The sequence below is a fragment of the Amblyomma maculatum genome, chromosome 8, assembly GCF_055883805.1.
Source record: "Amblyomma maculatum isolate TAMU_Amacu chromosome 8, ASM5588380v1, whole genome shotgun sequence".
In the NCBI taxonomy this organism is placed as follows: domain Eukaryota; kingdom Metazoa; phylum Arthropoda; class Arachnida; order Ixodida; family Ixodidae; genus Amblyomma; species Amblyomma maculatum.
In genome coordinates, this window is record NC_139351.1 from 129,450,594 (window position 1) to 129,468,922 (window position 18,329).

Genomic DNA, 18,329 nt, shown 5'->3' on the forward strand with positions numbered 1-18,329 from the left:
TTCATTTCCTCTGCGTGCAAAATGGTTGATCATAGTAGCTCTTTGTGGTTTCTGCCTTAGACTCAACAAAGATAATTTCATTACATGCTATGAGCTGGCCCAAACGGCTAAACGGATCCTTCACATACACTGAAAGCATCTAAATAGAGAATATTCGTATTCAGCCGCTGCTGTGGTACTATTTGTTCAAAACCTAAAAAAAATGGAGAAACGGTGTTGTGCCCTCCAGTAGTGGCTTTGTGGAATAGGGCTTTTGACTGCCGAGCCGGAAGACATGGGTTCGATCATGGAAGCTATGGCCGCTCTTCGATGAAGATGAAGGCGCTTGGGTAGTGTGCGATGCTAGTGCACGTTAAAGAACCCCAGGCATTCGTTAACTTTCCGGAGCACTTCACTACGGCGTACCTCATAGCTGATGCCACTTTTGGACGCTAAACTCCATATACCATATGAAAACAGTTATCATGCTCCAGCTAGCATTTCTTTGCTGCAGTTTCTTCCTTTGGCATGCACGACAATGTACGTGCAGGATTAAAAAGAAGTATCATGCTTGACATGAAGATGACCAGCCACCCCGCCAAACCACCGGAAGAAAAAAAAAAAAGAAAGCAAAGATTGCGAACGCATGGAATTGGCACTCACTCTACATCCCTGCGCAACACGCTTTTTGACTGAGCAGTGCCAGCAGCGCGCCTCCTTCGAGGGGAAAAAAAGAAAATCTCTCGGGATCTGCAAAAATATTCTTCTCCCTTTCCCTCCTGTCTGCACGGGTCTTGAAGGAAAAAGGCGCATCGACGTTACCCTGATGTACAGGACAAGGACACCCAGAAAAGAGGTCAGAATCAGGAAAAGGTACAGGAAGTGAAGTGTTCAGGCTAGCCAGGAATATGAGCACCAATGCTGAGCTGCTTTTCACAAAAGGCGTTGTCTAAAAATTTTGGAGACGTTATGAGTGGACAAGCCTTTCTGAATAATGGACAGGAAAGGCTCGTACGTGCGTTGTCCAAGCTGGAGTCGCCAAGGCTAGAAAAGAAATAGTGCCTTAAGGGGGGAGGCTACCTTTGAATACCAACTTTTTTGTTTCTTGAGATAATTGACGAAATTATCAGGGTAGACTTATGGCACAGCTATTTAAATAATTGCAAAGTTTCATGGAGCTGCGCACATTGATACTCAATTTACTGAAGTATATCACAATGGTTCACATGGGTTCTTTGTACCATGCCTGGAGAACTTGCAAAATGTGTTGGCACTATGAAATTTATTATGAAGGTTCCTGAATAGGTACCCCAGGGCAAGACAGCCCTTTTTTTTAATTTCCTTGCTTAAAAACTTTAGCAGAGCATTGAGTTTAGTGCCACTGATTAGACTTGCATTAGCCTAATTTTGATTGTTCATAATAAATTCCAGACTCAATATTTTGAAAAAACGAGCCTGTCTTGCCCTCAGAAATTTATTCAGGCACAGAATAAAATAAAACCTGGAGGGAATCCGATTAGCGGTTCCAGAGATACTGCTGGAATAAGCAGCCACACCAGGAAAAAAATTCATTCTGAGAAAATGGCCTTTGAAGTTTAAAACACCATTTTCGGGTTTAAAATGCTCCCGCAGAGTAGTTGGCAGTGTCTTTGGGGACTTTCTTCTTTTGCCGCCTCTCAGTCTTCGTTTTATCTCTCTTCTCAGCCTTTCCCATGCGCAGGGCATCTTTTTCAGCAGCTCGCTGTATGGCTAGGTGGCCCCACCGACAGAGAAATTTCTTTGGTTGCCAGCATTAAACCTTATCACTGCATCATGCAGTCCTGTCTCCACTGCAATTAGTGAGGCATGTTGTTCCTTAGGCATCAGTGACCACAGAACAGAATGAAAAGATTCTGCAGCATTTTGGGTCTTCGCCCCCTGGCACCGCTGAAGAAGAGAAGGCTCCGAGAGGCGCTGATAAACAGGAAGCAGAGCCTCGGCGACATAGCCTGGCAGGTTGTGCCTGTGTTTTGGTTGTGGCAAGCCACTTGCCTTAGCAGCGTTGTGACGGCACCACGAGTCGGCACCCTCTGGGCAGAGGTCATGGTGAGGCTCCGCATCGGTCGATGTGGTGTGGTGGTAGGAAGCCATCACTGCACGCTGCATTGCAGCCACATCATTGGAGTTATTTCTCAAAGCCCAGCCATAATAGTCAGTCAGCTTGTCAATGAGAGCTTTTGTCAGCCTGCCTTTCCCTCCCAACGACATTTCACTCCTTTGCACTAGGTTGCGCAGTGCAGTTCCCATTCTTTTTTGCACATGATTGAGGCATTCCTCCTTCACAACAGGGACTAGGCCATAAACGTTCTCTTTTACAAGGGCAGAGGTGGCACTGTCTCCATCGGACACCAGTGTAGTGTACCGAAAGTTGTGCTTCGCAAGTGAACGCGTGAAAAGGATCAAGGCTGCCTCGACCTCCATCCTCCCAGACTTGGCATCCGTGTTTTTTTGGCAGATGTGCTGCTTACGCCAGTTTGAGTACTCTGCGTCTTCAGGTTTGGGTCCTGTCTGACACCCAAGGCACTGATTCGACAGGACAACAGCATCCAAGATCAGGCCTATGTGGTACTCGATCACTGCCCCAACTCCAATGTGGGATATGTGTCCACGCTTATTCCAGGTGCCATCGTAGACTACAGTAACATCTCTACTAAATCCTGGGTCCATTTCCTTGTAGGTCTTCTTCACAGCAGCTGCCGATTCAGAATAGAAGTCCTCTATGCACTGAGTCTCGGGGTCCCTGAATGTTTTCTTCAGATGCCCTTGATAGGTTTTGTGATGAAGTCCTCTGTGGGACACATTCATTGCAGCCCAAAAGTTGTTGACAGCTGTCTGCCCTTTTCCAATTTGCTTCATAGCCATAATGGCCCGGATGTTGATGTCGAAAGCCTTTCCTTCATTCTGGCGCGGCGAACTCTACGAACTTGCAACAATCCCACAATGTGGGCGTATCAGTTCAAGCTTTGTAGCTAACCCAAGCTGGGTGCCTATTCGAACAGACAGTCCAGTTGCAAGGCAACGCTGGCACAAAGTGCTGGCAAGTAAATAGCCAAGCACACACATTTGCACAAGGCAAAATACCTCATCTTCTGCAGTAGCAGTGGCAGGTGCGGGATAGGGCGACATCGCTTGAAATTTTCTTAATGTTGCGGCCGTGGCGCCGAGTCTGTCTTTCACAGCAGCACGTTGTGCCTCCGCTGCCTCAACCTCTTCGGGACTCAAAAAGTGCGTTTTCACGTGTACGGTGGACGATGTGCTATCACTCACAGCGATAGACTCTATGCGAGACGCTGGGATCGCCGAGGTTGATGCGGTCGGGACAGCAGCCACACTTGAAACGCCGTCTCCTTGCGTTGATGCGGAAGATACGCCGCTGGAAGTGGCAACGCAGTCGTCTTGTAGTGGTGTACCAGAGGCAGCACTGCTAGAAGCGTCTCCGTGACCGTTGACAACACCCTTCGCCAACTTCGCCATGCGGACGGCATTCATAGCACGACGCCGTGTACCGAACGCATGCAGCGTCTTGAACTTCGTAGGGTGCATCGTAACTGACGGTGCGGCGATCCACGAGGTGAACAAAACAGTTCAAAACACGCCACGAGAATCCGTAACAAGGGATGATAGCGATCTCAAAAATGGCGAAACGTGAAGCGATTCAAGCGAACGCACAAAGAAGGCCAGCACAGCAGGCAATCGGAGCAGACGACGTGGCAGAGAGGGACCAACACGTCGGCGCGCGCAGCAGCCAATAGCAGGCGAACGATCCCCCCCGTTCTCAAGGAGCGCGCGCTTTGTCCAATCACGGCCCAGATCGGAGACTCGGGAAACTCAATAGCCCCTGCGAGACCCCCAATCACAAGCGAGCCACGCCTCTGCCACGCCGCGGACGCCGGAGGCGAAGGCAGCATGGCAAAGGGAAAGCATTCACAAGCAAAACAAGACCAAGATGGCGGCGCTCGGTTCAGCGGCATGGAAATGGCGTGCACACGAAGTTCGGGTACTTTTGCCGTTCGCTCGCTCGCGGCTCACGGGCTGCCGTGCCCAGTTGTATATTTAATTTGAAGTACTTCCAGAATGAATTAGGCGTTCATAATTACAGAAAAGGTAGTTTATAACACATATAGCTGAGATATGTACTTTTTGAAAAATCGAAATCGCGATTTTCCGACTTTTGAAGCCCGCGTCCCCCCTTAAAGTTGCAGTTTTAAGGAGCGGTAGTTCTTAATTTTTGCAGGGAGTTTTTATATTATGACAGCTAACTACCTTCTTTCCAAGGCTACAGTGTTTATAGGGTTGTTGCATATCTCATGTTGCATATCTCATTATGCCGTCACCGATCTGTGACGTAAGCACGATGCGGTGGCGCTTCTGTAGCCAGGTTGGGCCGGTTGGGGGTGAACTAGGCTTAGCACCCATAGGAATACATGGACCCGAAAAATTTCAAAGCTATTTTCTAATTTCAAGGAGCACCTATGATCTCGTTATTTGGTGCAGAGGAACCATGAACATCCAGAACAGATCACGAATGTATGAAATCTCATTAACGAGGCGAAGTATTTTTAAAATACCGCAAAATGTATGCGGGTGCGAGTTGGGAGGGCAACCCATAGAAACGCATGTAAACACAACCATAGCCTCCTTTATACACTCTGTGCCTGGCAACTCCGCGGCCGTCGCCGCCGCTCCTTATGCCTTCCCTCTGAATAAAAATGGCTTTGTTTTTAGCAAAACCTGTTTGCCTAATTTGGGGCTTTTTGAGGAAAGAACAACACTTTAAACTGCATTTGAGCTTGAAGTTTGTTTTTGCATGGCTGTGGTCATTATAGCCATTTGAGCAATTGGGTTCCAGAAATAAAACAAGCCTTCTTTATTTAAGCATCTTGTGGTTTGAAATTATGCTACAAAATGTTTTTTTTTACTACAAAAGCTCACATATTTTACAAAATGCCATTTTTCCTGCTACAAAATTTGAAAAGGGGGGTAGTGGAATCCAGTCTTCAGGCCACGAAACGCTTGTCTGTCCCGGGTAATTGTTTCAAGATTTTTTCTTCCTCCACTCTTGAATACACAGCTTTTCGATGCCATTTTGTTTTGCTTCAGCTTGGTTGCAGATTTCTTTGGCAGTGACTATAGACCAGTTTTATAGCTACTCCCGGGCGTGGCTATTCTTTGCCGATGGGCGCGCCGCCATGCAGGCACTCCCTTGGGGACTGCGGGACCGCGCCTCCCCGGTAGCCATGTTCACCAAGCATTCGGGAGCTAGACAATATTGCCAAAAATATTTTCATGGCACGATTGTGTTGGAGCAAGTTTATTTGCATTTTCGTAGAGTTAAAATCGATTAGTTATTAGAGAGATTTAGTTCATTCACATTAACTGTGTTTGGAGCTCAGCATGCAACTGCGCTATAATGCTGCCATTTTGGTGCCTTACTGATGACAAAATGTCTGAACAATTGCAAGCATTACTCTTGCGTACAACTCGCATATAATTCCACTTCCAGTGAGCTCATTCCTTCGTGCCAGCCATTTCGAACATCACCAATTAGGCTGTGCGGTCGTTTGCGTGGTGTGTGCCATTAACACAAACAAATTATCGCGGTGTGCGCATCTGAGTCGACCAGCCAACAACAGGCAAGTTTTGTTGCGCTTTATAAATACCGCCACATTAGGATCGTTTCATTTTATCCCTGGAAAATCTAGTGCCTATATAACCGTAACGCCTGCATTTCAAGCATGATACATTCTTTTTACTTTCACGTACATTGTCGTACATGCCAAAGGAAGAAACAGCAGCAAAGAAATGCTAGCTTGGAGCATGACAACTCAGTTATCAGTCCAAAAGTGGCATCGGCTGTATGGTACGTCGTAGTGAAGTGCTCTGGAAACTTAATAAATACCTGGGGGTTTTAACGCGTGCTGACATCGCACAATACACATGCGCCTTCATCTTCATCGAAGAGTGGCCATAGGTTCCGTGACCAAACCCATGCCTTCTGGCTCAGCAGTGAAGAGCCCTATCCACAGAACCACCGCTGGGGGACACAACACAGTTTCTCCATTTCTTTTACGTTTTGAACAGATATTAACACAGTAGCAGCTGAATACAAGTATATTCTATTTCAATGCTTTCAGTGTGTGAAAGAGCTGTTTAGCCATTTGGGCCAGGTCACAGTAATGTACCGTATATTGCCGATTATAAGTCGACTCCGATTATAAGTTGACCCCCCAACTCTCGACCCCCTTTGGGCAAAAAAAATGTTCTACTCCGAATTTAGGTTGACGCTGCTGCACCCTACGGTCCTAGCTCGCCAAAAAGTATTTCAGAAGGCTGAGTCATAAAGAAACATTTATTCATTCACGAGACATCTGTCGTCTCTTGTGAGGACACAGTCGCGATCATAATCTTATCAGCCACTGCTGCCGCTGGTCGTCGGAAGCGTTGCCGAGATGCCGCACAACGCCGCGGAGACCATGTCTGTTGGTAGCCATACCAGGCATCGTTGACCCATTGAGCCACTTCGGCCAAAGAAGCTTGTTTCAGCCGCCCTGTTGGTGTCTGGGTTTTCTTGCTGGAGCCACTCGTCTTAGAATGTACCGATGCGGTCTTTGAATGGCTTGTTCAGCACCACATCCAGTGGCTGAAGAATAGGTGTTAATCCGCCCGGAATGATATCAGGTCTCATCCCGCATCCGCTACCGCTTTAAGGGGGGACACTGCTCTTTGAGACTATGGTTGGTTGGTTCATAGGAAGGGAAAGGCGCAGTATCTGTCACACTTGCTCTGTGGACACCTGAACCGCGCCGTAAGGGAAGGGATGAAGGTGGGAGTGAAAGTGTATAGAGAGAAGGGGGGGCCGTAGTGGAGGACTACCGAGTAATTTCGACCACCTAGGGATCTTTAACGTGCGCTGACATCGCACAGCACACGGACGCCACTTCGTTTCGCCTCCATCGAAATGCAGCCGCCGAGGAAAAAATCGATTTTTTGAAACTGACATTTTCAGAATCTGTAGCTATTATTTCTTTAATTCGCAGGTTTTATATCTCGCGGTGCAGTATTTGGGGCCACAGAATCAATTTATAGCATCACTGCCAGCTAAAATCTGCAAAAAAAACGTTTTTTTTCAAGGCGCGTAGGTCTTTTTCTACATGCGCGATCGCTGCCATCTTGGTCTCGTTGGGAAGAGCGGCTTTTCTTTTCACGTTTCCCGTCACAAGTGCTTCCGCCGGCTTACTGGTGACGTTGAAATCCGAGCATAAAAAAAGTCCAAACGCGCGGTTCTATTCGTCGAGCTAGCACACATGATTGAAAAGCGTGCTGTGACTGGCCGTGCAAAGTTCCCATTGTCTGCTCCTCCGCAGGCGACACGTTTCTCCTTGTTCAGTCGTAGGGTTGTAATAAGTGCGGCACGATGTCGGAAGCAACGCCGAAGTTTGCCACGAGTCACAAGTTTGGCAAAAAGAAGAAACGATCGGCCTACAACTTGAAGCGCTCAGTTCCTTCGGCCGGCGTCGAGAATAGTCCGCCGCCAACAGCAAGTGATGCCGAAGCCGCGGACAGTACCTAAGTGGACTTAGGCCTAACCGGATCGCCGACGAGTGAATGCATTCTGGACAGCAGCCGCATTCGGCGCGACACCGAAATATTGCAGCGTACGGAGTTGGTTGCAGAGAGAAATGGAAGCCCAAGAAAAGCTACAAGTTCTTTCTTCAACACCGGCCACCAAGCGAAAGATGGATTTTCACTCGCGCTGACGATGTTGTGGCCACGCCATCGGACATCGAGACGGGCTTCGTTGGCGTCAGTTTGGACTCAATGAACGCTTTGATGTCGTTTTTGAAATGCAAGGTGTGTGGCGGTAGCGTCACGGTAGGAAAAGGTGAACGTGAATATGGCCTCGCCATAAAGATTATTATCGAGTATGCGTGCTGCGGTGACGTTGCGTCGGCGTGGAGCTCGCCCCATGTGAGCGGAAAAGAGAAGTGCAGCCCGTTCGTTGTGAATGTCCTTGCTGCACGTGCGATGCAAGCCACCACGAATCGACAAATGGCACTCAATGACGTTTTTGCGACCATGAACATTTCGCACCGTGGCCTCCACAAAAAAACTTGGCAAAGGTATGTGAAGAAGAAGCTGGCGCCCGCGGCAGCTCTTGCTGACGAGAAGCAAACGTCTCTGTGCGTGCAATCGGTCTGGGATCTATATGATAAATTGCAGGTTGCAAATCCCGGAAACATTGCTGTGTCATACGACGGTTCCTGGATGACGCACGGCCACTCTTCCCATATCGGCGTCGGCACGGTCATCGAGCTGTTTACAGGACTGGTTCTCAGTTACGTGGTTCTGAGTAATTTTTGCGTTGGTTGCGAGCGTGCCCCAAGTGAAGATGACCCGGCATACAAGGCTTGGAAGGAGACCCATGCATGCCAGAAAAACACCACCAAGAGGGCTGGTGAAATGGAAGTTGAGGCTGCTCTCACCCTCTTCCAGAGATCACTGCAACGGCACAACCTGAGATACACCACCCTACTCTCAGATGGTGACAGACCACCGCCGAGCAATGGCATCTGCAAACAAGTGCAAGATCACTGCGGACATGCAGCACGCTTTCAAAAAACGCCATTTGGGTGGCCATAGCCAGTCTGACTACATCCCTGGTGCCTTCTAGTCACTTACATTGCAAAATATTGCAATATTTTTTCTACATTTTTGATTAAAGGAGAGCCAATCTCTTTTTTCTCGTTTTCTCAAAACACTGATTCTTGACTTGCCTATTTGCAGAAGCGATATCTCTGCCTTCAATGCAGGTAGAACCATAATTTTTGTTGTGGCATGTAGCTTAAAAATTTTAAATTTTGCTCTAGGTCAGACAGTAGGGCACCCACATTTGAATGGTGGACTTTGAAATGCTATAACATAGCTAATATTTGTTTTATCAAAAAAGTGCCCCTAACATTGTATAGTACCTAGCAAAGTGTCAATATGAAATTTTTTAGTGTGGTTACTTTTTCATTGTTTCTGCAAATTGTGAACAATTAATTTCATCTATCTTTTGAACTAATTGGCCAATTGGAAAAATAGTTACATATTTGAAATCAGCGCAAGAAACTGAATTAGACTATCTAGTTTTATCAAGTTTGGTCCAAAATTAATAAAAATAAGAAGAAATTAAGAAGAGTCATTAAGTAGAATGGCGATAACTTGTGCCCATCTGCTGTACAGCATAACATGACCATGAAGCGTTTGTGCGTGTTGCTCGTTGTCAGCAGGCGGACCTGGCGCTCCCCTTTTGCGGACACGGTCCTATTGCTAGGCATACAAACCAGACAGGAGCCTGGTCACCGTTGCCAATTGACCAAGCAGGAATGAATGTGTTGCCCGCAGGTCACTCGCGTAGCGCAGAAAGGCGCTCCGTTTTTCTTCGTAGGTTTCGGGCAACCGTTGGCATACGGTCGTTCGTCGCCTTAGGCTTAGGCCGTTCCTCTTCATGAAATTCTTCACCCATTTTTTACACACTTTAAACTCTGTACGCAGGATGCACATCTCCTCCGCGACAGCGCCTGCCTTTGTTTCAATGTCATTGTAGCAAACACTCAGGCTCTTGCTTCTCTGGTTGTGAACCCAATCTTGAACCGCCTCCTCAACAGCAGGGTATTGTCCGGACTTCGGCCCTTGAAAGGAACGGCGTGTAGTAGCACACGCTAAAAGCTTACTTCTTTGTTTTCTCCAGCCTCTCACGCACTTTTCTGAGACGTCGAACTTCTGCTCTGCTTCGACGTTGTTTTCCGACTCGGCGTAGAGGATGACTTGCCGCTTGAAAGCAGCGCTGTACTGTTGCCGAGGTTGTGGCGGCATCTTGCAAGGCGTCCGTCGAGTGACACAAACCACATACACCGCTGTTAGCTGTCACGTCGGCTAGTGTCCAGGCAGTGTGACGAGAAGAAATGGTGAAATGCACACAACGTTGCACAACACCCGAGAATGCTTCTCGGCTCATGTGACTGGTCTCGTGCGGTTGTTTTCGATTGGATTGGATTTGTAGCTGTCCCATTTGTATCAAACATTGCCAGCCCGCCCGGCTTTGGCCGTTTTTCTGTGGAATGCCCACGGTTTGGTGCAAATCTCGATTAAAATTAGTTTTTTTTTTAAAGCAGATCCACTTTCGCATTGTGTCTGACAACTTTTATGGAATTACGAGTGCACGGGGCGTGATATTATCCGCGACTCGGTCGAAATTACTTTTAACCCCGCGTATAAGCAGACTAAGATTCCGCATATACGTCGACCCCCCCAACTTTTGGAAGGACATTTAAAAAAAAAAAGGTCGACTTATATGCGGCAATATATGGTAATGAAATTGTGTTGTGTCTCGGGCAGATGCTAACAGCAAAAAGCTATTACGCTCAACCGTTTTGCATGCAGCCTTCTCTCTGTAATTAGGAAATATAAAACTTGTTTTGCTTATACTTTGATTGCAGACAGGACGAAAAAAAAAAAGATGACTTATGTACGAGTCTTTTTTTTTTTTTGCACTGTCTACTCATGTATTACTAACTCGCCCATGCATCTGTTATAGTCGGACTTACACTCCTGTTAAGGGGATATGCGGGTCAAAAATGCGGGTTTTTTTTGAAAATGACTGCTTTTTTGTTTTTACTTGTTTTGTCAAGGATAGTGTCTCTACTTTCATGAAAACAAAAATCAAATATGAATTTAACCCGGAAATGGGTTGAAATTGTGTTTAAAGAGCGCACAGTGGCAGTTGAATTACCATCATCATCATCATCAGCCTGACTATACCCACTGCAGGGCGAAGGCGTATCCCATATTTCTTCACTTAAGCTGCATCCACTTGACCCCTGCGAACTTCTTAACCTCATCCGGCCACCTAACTTTCTGCCGCCCTCTGCTACGCTTTCCTTCCCTTGGAATCCAGTTTGTTACCCTAAGCGACCATCGGTTATCCTCTCTGCACTGCATGTCCTACCCATGCCTATTTCTTCTTAATTTCCACTAGAATGTCGGTAACTTGAGTTATTTCTCTGACTCACTCTGCACGCTTTCTATCTCTTAATGTTACCCTACCATTTTTCGTTCCATAGCCCTCTGGGTTGTCCTCAACTTAAGTAGAACTCTCTTGGTTAGCCTCCACGTTTTAGCCTTATAGGTGAGTACAGGTAAGATGCAACTGTTGTATACTTTACTCTTGAGCGATACCGGTAAGGTGCTAGTCATAATCTCCGAGTGCTTGACAAATGCGCTCTATCCCGATCTAATTCTTGTTATTTCCTTTTCCTGGTCCTGATCAGCCGTTACTACTTGTCCTAAGTAGACATATTCGCCTACTACTTCCAGTGCTTCGCTACCTAATTTAAACTGCTGTTCGTTACCGAGGCTGTTGAACATTACCTTAGTCTTCTGCATATTGATTTTCAAGCCTACCTTTCTACTTTTCCTGTCTAGGTCATCAATCATTATTTGCAGTTCATCCCCCGAGTTGCTTAGCAAGGCAATGTCATCAGCAAATCGCAGATAACAGGTATTCTCCATCTACCCTTATCCCTAACGGCTCCCATTCCAAAGTTGAATGACCGAAACCTCTATTTTCGAGCGTCCCGCGGCCGGCATGGCGCGGTTCCTCGCCGCTGCGGATCACGTGAGGAAATCAGCCAAGCCACATGGTGCTTGGCTGATCTTGGTTGGATCTTGGAGTCTTGGTTTGTTTGGTCCCTTCGCACAGAGGCGTCGCCAGGAAGTGAACGGCAGATGCACCCTTATCAGCCAGGAACAATAGCGGCACACTTTTGCGAACCACATTACGGCAGGCTCACCCAGCGATCTCTTGCCGTGGCACCAAGCATGGGTGCAAGGAGACGCCGTTAATGAAGCCTTTTGCATTGCCACAAGCGCTCACTAAATGTCCTGCAGAAGGCGAAAATAGGCGCGGCCCTTGGCCCTCCCAAGTAGCGAATCAGCCCAGCGGCCTCCCTCTGTGTCGCCAGACATCGGGTGCGAGCAACGGCGACTGTACACTGCTCTGGGACAGTGCCGCCCCCCCCCCCCCCCCCCCCCCCCCTTTTTCTCCAACGGGACGGCTGGGTGGCCTGGGTGGCCAGATCCCCTGCGGCGTTCCTTTCACAAAGGCGTTAGCTGCAAGGTCGCGTCGCAGACACGCTGGGGAGGGGAGGGAAAGACGGGCGCTGTGTGAGAGGGTGTGAGGACCGGCGAGTGAAGAGAGTGTGTGTTTTGAATGATGTATTTTTATTTGGCGTAATTAAGGACCTGGGTCCAAGATTATTCCCAACCCACTGGGGTTGTGGCATGTTTTTCAATAATTTGATTGGCTGTTTCTTTTTCGGGGCGGATCACTTAAGGTGACTGCCCTCGGGTATTTGTTGATGTCCTCAGACCATGTTCGGCAGTCAAGATTTAGGCTCCGTGCTTATCACGTATCTACAGGCCCTAGGCCTTTAACCGAAATGCTCGGTAGTAAAGTAAGGGCTTGTAGAGCGACTTCTCTATGTGAGAGTCTATTCTCCTTTAAGTTACAGTTGTTTCTGTGACTCTTGTTACTGTAATTTACAGTTTGCCAATGTATATTATTTTCCTTCCGTAAATATAATTCTCCTCTTGACCATCATCTGATCGTTTACTGCTTCTTCACTGCCAAATGACCACGTTTGGAGAGGCTTCAGCCCCTTCGAAGATTGGCAACGAACGAGCATAAAATTACTGGCGCAGCACAACAGGATTCGGCAACCTACGACACCAAGTGGACATCGCCCTCATCCACCAGTTTTCAGACATCACGAGACGTCCAGCTCGTAGCAGTTTCGGCAGGCCTGGAGGGAGCCGACCTCAGAGTACCAGCAAGGGAACAACGAACCCTGGCGCCCTGACCCTAAGGCGTTGTCCATCCCGCAGCCCCGGTCAAGGCGACAACGGAGAAGCAACGTCAGCCACTACCGACACCAGCACGGGTGAGCGGGATTCCTTATGTATCATTGAGGTGGTTATGGCTCAAGCGTAGAACGGGTGTATGGTGTTGACAAGAAGCATGATGGCGAGCTCAGCTGGCAGACAGGCAGAGGAGAATATGTCACAGGAGAATGGTTTAGAGGGCAATGGTCAGCAGGCTGGGGCATCACAACAGGATGCGACGGTTGGACCAGCGGACGAAGCGGCGATTACCGAGCCTGTGGCAGGCGTGCTACGAAAAGTAACTGCACTGACCGAGACCGAGGTTATGGGAATTCGCCACATGGAACTCGATTTTCAATTGGAAAAGCTCAAAATTTAGTCGCGAGAACGCCTCGAGTTGAAAAAGGTCGGATTGGGTGCGACGGGCAGGCAGACCCCCGTGATGTCGGAATCCGACGAGCAACGGCGATCGGGCTTTGACCCGGTCTCCCAGTGTGCCAAGGTCCTAAAGGGTCTCAAGCTACCGTGTGACGCGGACGTACCCTTGTGGTTCGATAAAGTAGAGAGGCTATTCACAACATACAATGTACCTGAATACAGCCGCGTACACTTGATCATGCCAGCGCTTACCGAGCGTGTTCAGTACCTGCTTTGCGGTCTTGGTGATGATGGGTGCAGCGACTACGAGTCTGAAAACTGCTGTGTTAAGCGAACTAAAGCTCACCCCCGCTCAGTACTTAGACCGGTTCGAACGCGCCATTAAACGCAGGGAGGAAACATGGGCACAGTTCGCCTCCCGCGTAAAGACCTACTTTTACTACTTTCTTCGTTCGAAGGAAGTAGACACTAAGGATGATGTGATAGCCCTTATCGTTGCTGATAGGATGAAAGCTAACCTAAGTGCAGAGGGCTTGGAATAAGTGCGAGGGAGAAAATTGGGTGAAACCGGATGAGATGTCACAGATACTGCAGACATTCGAGCAGGCAAAGGGAAAGGGACGCGCGGTGCGACAGGCGGCTGCTCACGGCGAGAAAGGAAAAACCGAACCCCTCCCGAAAGGTAGCGACAAGCGAAACGCTCAGTGTTGCGTGTGCCGCGCAGTGGGCCATCGAGCCAAGGACTGCCCCCGAGCTGTTCAGAATGCGCAGAAACCAGACAGGCGCATTCGAGCACAAAAAGTAGCAGTCGCCAACACGGGAACGGCCGAGACCTTAGCGCCAGCTCACCTAGACTGGACGTTGATTGCAGAAATGAGAGCGCTCCGATCGTCCGAAGAAGTGCATACTTCGAAACTACAGCAAGTAGATAAAGAATGCGCTGGAGTGCCGACAACGGCGATCATAGACACCGGTAGCAAAATTACGGTAGTCAGAGAAGTTCCTGGAGAGTTTCAGCAGCCTTGCGGCAAGATAAATCTTGTGTCAGCATTTGGAGAAACTAGAGGCTAAACTAGTAACCCTGGTGGTCGGTATGAGGAGGCGACCGTCAGTTATAGCACAGCCGGAGGCTATAAACCTCGTATGCGCACTTACTAGCAAGCTCGCGAGGGAGTAGACTCTGCTTTCACGTGAGGATTGGGAGCTGCTAGGGCAGTTGGGTGGCAATGATGGATTGTCAATGCACAGAACCATGCGGCTCAGCAAGCGTGCTCTGTATGGGCCTGGTGCGCTGCAGCTTTGGCCGAACATGTGGCGCCGTCTGGGATGCGCCGCTGTAAAAGGCGGCTGTCTGGATCCGCAACCGTGGGTAGCGCCGACGCTGTGTTCCGATTTCTTTTTGGTTCCCCGTAAGAATAAAAAAATAAATGCCGACTGAAACAAGGGCCTGTACTTACTTAGTCATTTCGAATCTCATATCGCACCCATTGCTTTTCGTTTCGGCTGCGCATTTCCCACTTGTTTTTTTTTTTTTTTTTGTACCGTACTTCACGCTAGGTTTCTTTCAAGCATGCACGAGCGATCGCTTGTTTGCATCGAGCGCGCAGCACGCGAAAAACACAGAAAAACGGGTCTTTTTGTTTTGTTTTTTTTTTACTTCTGGATCCAACTCGAGCTTTAAAAGTTGTAAGCAGCACTCGGCAGGTATTCAGACACTGCCTGTATTGTAGAGAGCGAGGAGCCTTCCTGCCCAGCGGGAGTTTTTTTTGTTTTTTTTTTTTTAACGACTTCCTAATGATAGTTTCCAGCTGTTCTCGGCGTTCGCTTTTGGGATGCCTAGCCTGACGTAGAAGCACGTCATGAAGAGCGAAGCACAATGCAGGAGTGCGCGCTTTCTGACTTGCCACACGTTCATGGCTCCCCGCAAAGAGAAAACGTCCTTTTTAACTAACAGCTCGATCTGCTTTTGTGTTTATGAGTGTCGTAATATACTGATAAAAGAAACCGTCGCGCAGCAATCGAAAATCAAGTTTTTTGTGCGGTTTACTTATTGGAAATCATACGAGAGCGATGTGTCGCATCGTTAACAGTGGCGCCCGGCCTTGAGATGCAACTGGCATCCGGGATATTGCGTGGGTTTGCCAACAGCTACATACAAAAAAAAAATGAATTACATATGTGGTGAGGAAACGCCGAAAGGGCCGAATAAAACTTACCTCCAAGCTGACGTCGTAGAAGGCGGTTTTCATTTCGGGAGCGCATTTTCTGAAGATATCCGAGGGCCCTTCTGTACCGTGAAGTTCCCCGCGCACTCCATACACGTGCTGGCTTCGTACAGTTTCTGACCGCGCACCAAGCAGTTATTCTTAAATTAAGCCTCAACATTCTTGATCGCCCGAAATCCCCCTAACAGCGCAAGCTGCGGAGCTTGCTCAGCTATGGCTGTTTTTCGGCGCACTGCACCGTCACAAGTCACCACTCATTTCGACGCATCGAGTAGAAAATAAAAACTACGGTAGAACTGCTGAGCGCCGAAAAGGCACGTGCACGCAAGGCCCGACGCCTTAGGGTACATCTCTAGATACAGCTTGCTCGTCCCGTCCTGGGGAAGACGGGATTTTTTTTTTTTCAAGAGCCTTTCTATTGACCAACGGAGCCCAGCTCTCGGCTCTCGCTTCTGGGGAGTCTAGGATGCCGTCTACACACTGCCACCGAGGGGAAAAGCCAGTGCTGCGCATTGCACACTGGCTTAGTTTTTGTTTTATTTATGTCTTTACTTTCAAAGTGCCATATTGTTCGGGGTCCGAATTCCTACTTTAAAGAAAAAAACCCGAAGAGCTGCAAGCAGAAGCGCTTGCGCGCCGACGATGCGCTGCGCCCAAAGCGCCGGCAGCCTTCTACCAGACGGCATGAATGGGTAGCGGCTTTCTTCGCTTTGCTTTTGGTTTATTCTTCAACACACACACATGGTACATGTGTCTGTTACGTACGCATGTGGCACGAGGCAGGAAATGACCGACGAAAGTTTTCTTCTAACAAGGTTTCTGCCGAGAAGCGTAGACTTCACGTTCATCCCGCCGCCTCTCTCCGACGAGCAGACATACCACATACGCGTGTGCCGGCGGGAGGTGGCGCTACTTGTTCCGGAGCAGTGGCGCCTCCATACCAGCGCACTAGGCCCATAGACCCTTTCAACACTGGGAACGCCATCTTCCAGTCAAAAGCCTCAAACCAGGCGGCAAGAGGCCAAGAGTAACTTGCTGGCGGCGAGAGTAACGCGCCGCTCAATGTCGCCCATTCCGTCTGGACTGCATGCGGAGCACATGTCGCTACTTATCACGGCTACGGTTGCATTCATCGGCATGTGCGTGTGATTGTTTTCCGCTGTGATTGCTTCTAGTTCCGATGTCGGACAGCTACCAAGCTTCCTCTGAGCAACACTGCGCTGTTTACGGCTGCACAAACAGCCAGAAAAAAAGAAATGCGGCGAGGAAAGCGCTTTGCCCAGCTCATTGCGTTGTGCAAGAAGACTGTGGGTGCAACATGTTTCAGCTACACAGTTTGTAATCCCATCAGGATCCTCGTACTCCTGATCTGTAAAATAAAAGTAGAAGGTTACTTTGGGGGATTTATAATTACAAAGTACACTTTTTGTATGCAGTGGCTGCAAAAAACAAAAAAAAGTTGAGAAAGGGAAAATGAGTACTCTGAAGAATTGATTGAAACCCAGGCACTTTGCTGCGAAACGGCAGCTGATTGCAAGGCACTAGCGATGATAAGACGCTTATGGAGTGCAGATTGCGGACAGTGGTCTCTAGCTCTGTGCATTTAATACCGCTGTTAGCTATCTTTTTTTTCTTTGTGGGTGTACGTGTGTCAAGCATGCTGTGAACGAATACTTTCTGGTCAACTTTTTAAATTTGCCCACATAGAAAATAAAGGGTTAGCAGTGGTATTTGTCGCAGAACTAGTGACAGCGTGGTCTGCGATCTGCGCTGCATAATCGCCTTATTGCGGCTAGCGGCCGGCACCTTGCAATCAGCTACCGCTTTGCGGCAACGCTAGCAAGGCGAGAGTTCTAACAGTTTATTTATTTTTTATTTATTTCAAGTACCCTCAGGGCCGTTGGCATTAGAGAGGGGAGTGGTTACAGGCATAAATAGAAATTAAATGAACAAAATGGACCATTTGTCGAAAGGTTACAGATGTGGTTAATCATACAATGTTAGCTAAGGCGTCCTTGAAAAGCTGATGATCTTTGATGGTTCCTGTTGGTGCCGGAAGGTGATTCCACTCTGCTGCAGTGCGAGGTAAAAAGGACTGAAAGAAAGCGTTAGTTGTGCAAAATGGTACACCGACTTTGTAGGTGTGATCTAGTCTTGATGATACGTGATGCGGGGGAGGGATAAGTTCAGTACGTAAGTGCGGATGATGAAACATTTTATGGAACAGACAGATACGAAACATTTTACGACGTGTAGCTAAGGGTGGCAGATTAAGGCTTGATTTCATTGACGATATGCTGGCGCTCCTGTTATAGTTTGAAACAATGAAACGGGCAGCGTTATGTTGGACCATTTCTAGCGAATGAATTAGATTTTTGTAATGAGGGTCCCAGATAGGTGCGGCGTATTCTATCTTTGGACGTACTAACATTTTGTACAGTAAAAGTTTGAGCGAGGAAGGCGCTCTAGCGAAATTGCGGCGGATGTAACCCAGCATACGATCAGCGTTAATTATGTGTGTGATATGTAAAGACCAACTAAAAGTGGAAGTGATGTGTACACCAAGGTACTTATGTGAGTGTACCGATTCTAACGGAAGATGGTTTAGAAAATAAGTGGGAGTACTGTCGCAAGTTCTGGATACGCGAAGGGATTTACATTTATTGATGTTGAGTTCCATTAGCCATGTTTTGCACCAAGAAGTTATAGCATTCAGGTCTGATTGAAGGGTGGTTACATCGTCACTGCATGTTATTGCTTGAAAAATGACACAGTCGTCAGCAA

General features: G+C 48.1%; 1 long non-coding RNA gene and 1 pseudogene across 3 annotated transcripts in view; one reads left to right on the top strand and one right to left on the bottom strand.

The window, feature by feature from the left end:
• Positions 1 to 14,115, top strand: part of LOC146182562 (uncharacterized) — a 49,797-nt gene extending 35,682 nt beyond the window's left edge. For all 3 annotated transcript variants that reach the window (XR_014700066.1, XR_014700068.1, XR_014700067.1), the window contains one exon: positions 12,763 to 14,115. This is a non-coding gene — a long non-coding RNA (uncharacterized LOC146182562). The remainder of the gene's footprint in view (positions 1 to 12,762) is intronic.
• LOC146182565 (uncharacterized) lies at positions 1,399 to 3,224 on the bottom strand (annotated as a pseudogene).
• Positions 14,116 to 18,329: the final 4,214 nt, after the last annotated feature.